We start from the raw sequence: 8,662 nt of genomic DNA, 5'->3' as shown, positions 1-8,662 counted from the left end.
TAATCCATGTACTTCTTTAGCTCCATTATATTATTACCCTAAAAATGCAACCTTAATTTTATAAGTGGATGGAATAGTTTTAAGTCACTGTTTTCTAACTGCCTTTTCAAGAACAAAGCCATAAATATTGCTTTCATCATGCAAGATAGTCATTTCATTATTAAGGATTTTCCATCTCATTTTCAATAAAATATGCATAGAAATTTTACTAGCAAGTTCGTCAATCTCGTTAGAGTTTTCTCCCATGGGCATGGCTTCATCAAAATCAAGCATCACTTCAGGTCTTCAGTTGCTTCATCAGCTCAAGATAGTTTAAATAATGTACAATAGGCTTTTTCTAATCACGAGTGTTACCTATAGAACAACAACTCACAATGTGGCCGAGTGAATACATTTATTAAAAATAAAATTATTGGAATTGGTATTTGAGACACTTGGATTAACATTTTAGGTTCAAATGACTTAGGTAAATTAGAAGGCAAATGAGAAATCTTGGGATTAGAATTTTAGGTAGGCTAGCCTACACTATTATAAAAATTTCTCATCCAAGGTCAATGATAATGAGGATGATTCTTTCCAAATTGAAAGTTGGAGGCATGAAAAGAATTAAAACAATAGTTGTTATTACCCATATTATTTTCCATGGAAACTAGAAGTTGTCGTCGATCCTTAGTTTGTTTCTTTTTGGTGACATGCGCCAAAGAGATAGCCTTGTCCAATGTGTTGGGTTTAAACATATTGACTTCAACTTGGAAAAACAGAAGAAGACCAAACCTATACTTCTTTTTAAAAGTTGATTTAGCTATAAGCTTGACCATTTGAAGTTGCAGCAAAGTGCTCAAGATTCTTTCAATGTATTGAGAAATGATCTCTCGCTCTCACTACATAAAGACATCCCATTGTTGTTGCATGCGAAGCTTGACAGGAAGAAAATTAGTGATAACCTTCCAGAATGCCTCCCATGTAAGAGGATAGTCAGTGCTATTGTATGTGACATCACACCATAAAGAAGCTTTATCGATAAAATAATGTGAAGCACACTTGATTTTATCATTTTTAGCATAATTTTCATTATCAAAATATGAGTCGAATTGAGTTAGCCAAGAGAGAACCTTATGACCATCTTTAATATCATCATAAGTATTAAATTTAAAGGTGCATTTGCTTATCTTCGCCTCTTTGCAGATGGATTGCTCTTCAAGGGTGGCATTGATGATGCAGACAATAGTGTCATCGATAGAGGAAATTTGGGATGTAGGATGCTTGAGGGATCATAGCCCTTGCTCCAATTGGGTTTTGACATCTAGCGCTCTTTGCTTGCACACCAAATCTCACAATAATCTAAGATTTTTGCTCTACCTTTCTTTTGATGCCTCCACAAGCATTATCCAAAAGAAAGAGTTGAAGAATCGAAGAGCTTCTCACCTACTACTTGCTTGCTCGAATCCTTTCTTCTTCTCCTTCACTTTAGCCTTTAAAACTAACCTTTCTTAGTGGTGTTGCTTTGATACCATATCAAGAATCATGTGGTGGGAAAACTTTCTTGAGTTTCTATACCAAACACACACCATATACATAAGAGGAAACTCACTTAAGAACACAAGGAGAGACATGGAGGCCAAAACATTTTCCTACTAGTTTCTTCTTCTTCCTCCTCACTCAATACAATGTATACAAAGTATAGATAAGATACAACATAAAGAAAAGTGATCTACTAAGTCAAACAATGCATAATTGACTATACTAGTTGACTATGGTGCTATAACTATGCCAGCTATAGGTAGGTGCAACAAATCAAATATAATAAGTGATAAGTTAGTGGCCATGTGAGGATCATAATGATCACTAACATGTGAAGTGTAGATGTGCAAACCCATCTAACCAGATGGTGCATCATCAATGTCCGCATGTGTTGAGCTTGCTATCTCAATACTCCTTTCCTCCCTCCCTCCCTCTCCATTTTACTCTCTTAGTCTCTCTCCCTCTCTCTCTGTATTTCTCCCTCTATCTCTCTCTCTGCCTCTTCCTCCCTATGTCTCTCTTTTCATCACTCTTCATGCCTTTTTATCTCTCTCTCTTCTCTCTCTCTCTTTTTATCTATCTATCTCTCTCTTTTATGAATGAAAATACCAAGGGTTTCTCTCTCTTAACCTCCCTTCCTTTCCCTCTTCATCTCTCTCTCTCTCTCTCTCTCTCTCTCTCTCTCTCTCTCTCTCTCTCTCTCTCTCTCTCTCTCTCCATATATATATATATATATATATATATGTTTCCATCTCTCTCAATCTCCCTTCCTTCTCTCTCTTTACAACTCTTTCTCTCCTTTCACACACACACACACACACTCTCTCTCTCTCTCTCTCTCTCTCTCTCTCTCTCTCTCTCTCTCTCTCTCTCTCTCTCTCTCTCTCTCTCTCTCTCTCTCTCTCTCTCTCTCTCTCTCTCTCTCTCTCTCTCTTTGCTTCTCTCCTCTCTCTACTAAAGTTGATTCCACTAAAAAGATTGAAGCATGGATGTACTATTCCCCTTGTTACATAGCCATCTTGGAGCTACAGAGAGAAGAGGAGTTGGAAATAGAAAGCATATTCTTCTCTTTACAAAGCCCCTCCAGAAGTAGAAATGAAATCTAAAGAGGATGAGTGTGAAAGTGACAAAGACAAATCCATATAGTACATAAATTACACTAATGAGAAAAAATCACAGTGCCTTCAACCAATAAAGATCCCATGTTGATGAATGGAATGATGATGTTCCCTTTGAGTTGATTAATGGTCCTCAAAGCATGCAAAAAATGTACTAGAAATGGAACAAATAAAATAAGATTTCCTTTATTAGTAGGTTCTATTGACCTAACCACCAACCCTTCACAAGGAAAGATGATGATTATGCCCCATGCCAAAAAAGTACCAAATTAGAGAAAGCAAAGAAGCTTAGAAGTTCCCTCTTATATAACATTCATTTATGCATCCTCTACAGATGAATCATCTAGAAGTGGTCCCATTTATGGTATAGAGAAATAGCTCTTATTCCCTTTTAGCTCCCTATGGTGTCAAAAAAGTCAAAGCCCATTATAACCAAGTCGAATTCCAATGGCACATTAGAAGAAGAGGAAACTCCCTTGAAGAAATCTAACTATATCCTAAAGCTATGTGGGACACATTCATAAGAGAAGTGGAATGTGAGAAGCATTTCGCCTTTATAGATACAAAGGGAACCTAACCTCATTTCAAAGTGGGCAATGATCTTCATAAATAGGAGTTAGTAACATTTTGCAACATCTGAAAGGGATAGATCCTACTATATCTTGATATCACATTGACTTGGAGCTTGATGCCAAGTCAATATAACAATGTCAATGAATAATGAATCCTAATTACATTGCTCTAGTAAATACTGAGTTACTAAAGCTTTTAGAGGCACAGTTAATTTATCCACTAGCTGACAATGCATGGGTTTTTCCCATAGTGGTTGTGCCCAAGAAAAATAAGAAGCTTTGCAACTATGTGGACTTCCAAAATTTCAATTCCAAAGCAAAGAAAGATCATTCTCCTATCCCTTTAATTGTTCGATTGTTGTTGGATATAGTCATAAGCAAATGATTGTATTACTTTTGCTGGATGGATTCAATGGATATAGCCAAGTACAAATTGAAAAAAAGATCAATCCAAGCCAACCTTCACAACAGAATGGGAAACCTATGAATATTATGTAACATAGAAAAGCATATATCCATATGTATGTTGTTATCATGCATAGAAATACATATGCTCCCAGTTCAAATCTCCATAAAGATGCATCCTCCATGATGTGTATATCTTGGCTAATGTCTTCTTTCACTCGCGAAAACTTTGGCATCTCTATAGCTAGAACAAATAAAAGTGATTATGCTCTCTTGATAACATCATCTCATCAACAACATCATCAAAATCATCCAATTATTTTGCATCCTGAGTTCCTATATCATTAGCATCATGCACTACCAATGTAGAATTAGCATTTTCATGTATTGTTTCATTCTCACTTAATGCATTTTTAGCTTGCACTATTGTTGTAACATCTCTCTTCTCAATCAAAGCATCATCAAAAGGCACTTTCATAGTAATATTAATGGCTAGTTGATCAACATCATCAAATATAATATAATAGCTTGTATATCATGTGCACCCTCCTTTAATATTGCATTTGCAACCACAGTCATTGCATCTGTATCATCATCACTAACTTGCATATTAGATAACATAGAAGCATACCTAGTCAAGATCTTTGCATCATCAATATCCCTTGATATGGCATCTATACTATCCTCTATCAAATAATCTATACTTGAAAATAGACAAGAGAAGAGAGAGGTGAAGCACCCAAAAGCACACACATGTAAAAGCAATGGAGAGTTGAGAACATAGAGAAATAGGGCTAAAATATTCTTCTTCTTCCACATAAAAGAACTAAGCCGATAATATAATAAAAGACTCATATGAAGGTATGACAACATATGTACATATAGTCATTAAGTGTGGACCAACTAAGGAAACAAGAGGTGGTACAACGAATGTGCCATAACTATGGATGGACTATGTGGGTATAGTCCAAATGTAAAATCACTGGCGCATCCTCATGTCAATCACCTAACACACCACTAAATAATATCATGCCACATCACCAAAGCATGTAGTAAATATCGGCTCATATAGAGATCAAAATCTCAACACTTCCTCTCAAGCTCAGCTTGAGCTCATGAACTCCAAGCATAGTCTTGAAGCATTGAAGCTTCTCATCTCCCAAGGCCTTGGTGAAAATATTAGCAACTTGATCCTTTGTGCTAAGATAAACCAAGTCAATGTTGCTTGCTAGAGTCTTCTCCTAAAAGAAATGGTAATGGACCTCTATGTGTTTAGTCTACATATGTACACTCGTTCTTAGCCAATTGAATGCTACTAAGGTTATCACAATAGGCAATAACCTTCTTGTTCGCATGCATCCCCAAATCATAAAGTAGCTTGTGTCACCAAGCTACCTCACATGCTACAATTGTAGCACCTTTGTACTCTACCTCTATACTAAACAAGGCAATTGTTGCAAAAAGATGCGGATCTAGAGCATGGCAAAAGCTATGCTGGATGGAAGATGAAGACCAAACTCATGATGACATAGACAAGTAGACACCAACTATTACACAAGTGAATTAGATTCGAAGATGGCAGCTTGGACTCATAAACACAATCTTGTGTATTATTGTACTGACAAGTACAAGACTAACACTAACTAATAAACAAAAGCATCATGATGTATTCTTTTTTTTTTTAAAGTGGTAGTCAAGTACAATGCTTTATAATTGCTAGATGGGTAGCAGTTTTCCCTCTCTGTGCATATGGGATTCTTGTTATGTGTTTCTTGTTGCTCTAAGTAAAAACAACACTAGTAAAGGAAAACATAAAACCACTTGGATCCTATCTCTGAAATACTACAAGTCTAATCTACATTTGTGTAACCATGCAAGTCCAATGATACACTTGTATCATAGAATAAGGTATAGTCCAATGTGGTCTTAACATGGTGCAATATGTGTCACACTGCATCCAAATGTGGCTTCCATGGAAGTTGCATAAATTGACTCTCCAAAACAATTATAAAGTTTAGGTCTAGCATAGTGATTATCAAATAGATAAGACTATCCACAATCTTCTAATACATAGTGACATCCTCAATCAAGTCACCCTCACGTGCACTAACTTAGCATTAATATCCAAAGATACAGAAATAGGCTTGCAACAATCAGCTATATCATACTTCTTCAACATACTATCTCCATGACAACCATATACCCTCTAGAGTCCTAGGTGCTTACTTCAACCTATATGAGACCTTATGGAGCTAGCGTACATAATCTAGATGATTCTCATTTACATAGCCAGGGAGTAACTAGGTGGTTACACCACATAAACTTCATCTTGCAACTCTCTCTACAAGAAGTCATTCTTAACATTCATTTGATGCATGATCTAACATTTTGATGTAACCAATGCTATGATAACCCTTATAGTGGCTATTTTAGCCACCAGAGCAAAGATCTCCTCATAATCAATACCATGAGTCTGTGCATATTCTTTGGCAATTAGTCGTGCCTTATAGTGCTCAATAGATCCATCTAACTTATGCTTGATCCTGTAAACCCATTTACAGCCAATAGTTTTCTTACCTTCAGGTAAGGGCACTAACTCCCATGTGTCAATATCCATAAGTGTATCCATTTATTCATCCATAGCATGATACCAATGGTCATTATCCACTGCATCCTCAAAACAAGCAGGTTTCACAACTTGCACAACCTTAGCCATGTATGTATAGTGATATGAGCTACATAGCTATCATATGTCAACAACTGCATTGGCTTTCTCACTCTACTTGACCTGCATAGACTTGGATTAGTAATAAGTACTTTAGCATCCTCTTGTGCCTTTTGCACACCAGCTCAGGTAAGTTACTCATGAATATATGTGTGCATCATGTGGGTTCAAAATAAGGTATTTTTAAAATACCATTTATATATTTTTTTAAACATACGGAAGGGTGTAATATAAAGAGGTTATTTACACATTGAATAGAAAAGGGTTATGTTTTATTTAGGAAAAATTCACAGATAAGGATATTTATAAATAGATATTGAACATATGTGATGTAGAGGATATACATATAGTAACTTCCCCAAGCACACCAAGTATTTTAATAGACAAAATTCCAAACTCCTCATCCAATTTGTGCTCAGAGCCATCTGAATCAGCATTAACATAAGAGAAACCTAATTATACATCTATCATAATAGGTGAGTTCCCAACTTTCTCTTTATCTTTTCTTGAAATCTATGATATACTTAGTGGGGTAACTTGTGATGTCAATCTGTCACTCCAAGGTTTATTAACAAATCCATGACTAGGAGACTATTGTGGTCTATTTAGTGTTTATGAGTGCTGACTTATTTTCTATACATCCACACCCTCATGCTCATCAATCCCAACTACATTCTACACATTACTATAGTAGCTATTCATTTCATTATAAAAATCCCTTGCTAACTCTCAACTGTTGTACCAAGGCTATAGCATCTATATCCCTTATGCTCAAGAGAATATCCAACAACTACACATTTTTTGCTTTGGGATCTAATTTACTATGCAATTCATTAGGATATATGCACATAAACAATAGATCCAAACACTTTCAGATCGGAAAGATTCGGCTTTCTACTCGTAAACTTCTCTTTGGGTGTCATATCATATACAACAACAATGTGTGTCCTATTCATAATATATATATTAGTAGCAAATGCTTCAACTCAACAATAATGAGGCAAGTTTCCTTTTGACATCCATGCATGAACCAGCTCTATAATATGCTTGTTTTTTAGCTCAGTAACTCCATTTTATCGTGTAGTATATCTACATGTATACTATCTCTGTATACCATTTTTCTATAAAAACATAAAAAAACTCGTTGGAGAGATATTCTTCCCCTCCATCCAGCCTTAGGCATTTAATATGCAACCCTAGCAGAGTATCCTTTTTGTCTTCTTGATGAGAAATTCCCATGCTTGCACTTCTCATGCCCTACTCCCTCTTGCTATATGTTGGGGGTAAAGGCGCCTCCACCTAGCCGCCTGTGTATTACTACACTGACACTCACCGCCACTGCACACTGCAGGTGGCGGGTGCCCATCACCGTCACTTTATTCTTTATTCTTTTAGTGATAGTTTGAATAAAGGAAGGTCTGATCACACATTGTGACTGTTGGAGTTCCCATTTCTTGTCTCTCTCTTTCTTGCTCTTGCTCTCCCGCCATAGCTCTTGCGTGCAAGCTTCGATCCTTCTCACCTTTCAACTGGTATCAGAGCACGGCTTCCGATTCTTGAGCTTGGTTCGTGGCATTCTCAGCTTCCCATCGACTCCCCACTTGCATTGGGTCTCCTTCCCGGCAGCCATAGCTCATTCTCTTGAGCTCCCGTCACTCCCCGGCTTCCCGAGCTTCTTCCCGGCCTATTGAGGCACCATCAAGGCATTGACATTGAGGTATTGCTTCATTATTTTAGAGATTTATCTCAGTCCATAGGTCTAGGTAAATAGGGTAGCCACCATTGAAGCTTCCAACCTTCATATCTCTTTGCCACTGGTTGTGGGCTACTAAAGGCTAGTTCCCAGGCCTATTTGGCTCATGTTTGAGCCCTCCAACCTCTCCAGACCTGCCATGTGGACCAGCAAGAGTAGTAGTAACATCACGCAAATTTGCACCTGATTCTGTACAGCCACCATTCAGCCACTTCAGCTCCAGCTCTAGCTTGGCATTAAGCACTTGTTTGGGCTCCATTTTGGGCTTCTTGCACATGTATTGATACTTGGCATTGATCCTTTGAGATTAGGTATTCATTTGGTGGCTGAAAATAATATTTTAGGACTGTTATAAATAGTCCATAGACATTTTATGCTAGTGCTACATTCACAGTTTATGCCTATGCTTATTTGGGCATGACTACATAACCTGTTTGATGCCTATTGCATCCCGATTGATTGGGGGATTGAAGCTACATGTCATGCTATGATTTTGGCCTGATTGTGGGGCTAGAAATACACAGTTTATAACAGTAAATGCATGCTTGGGCTGAAGCTATCTTTCATG

Source organism: Lygodium microphyllum, chromosome 6 (genome assembly GCF_053477565.2).
Source record: "Lygodium microphyllum isolate KBCC chromosome 6, Lygodium_microphyllum_v1.1.10, whole genome shotgun sequence".
In the NCBI taxonomy this organism is placed as follows: Eukaryota; Viridiplantae; Streptophyta; class Polypodiopsida; order Schizaeales; family Lygodiaceae; genus Lygodium; species Lygodium microphyllum.
This window is presented reverse-complemented; position numbering follows the sequence as displayed.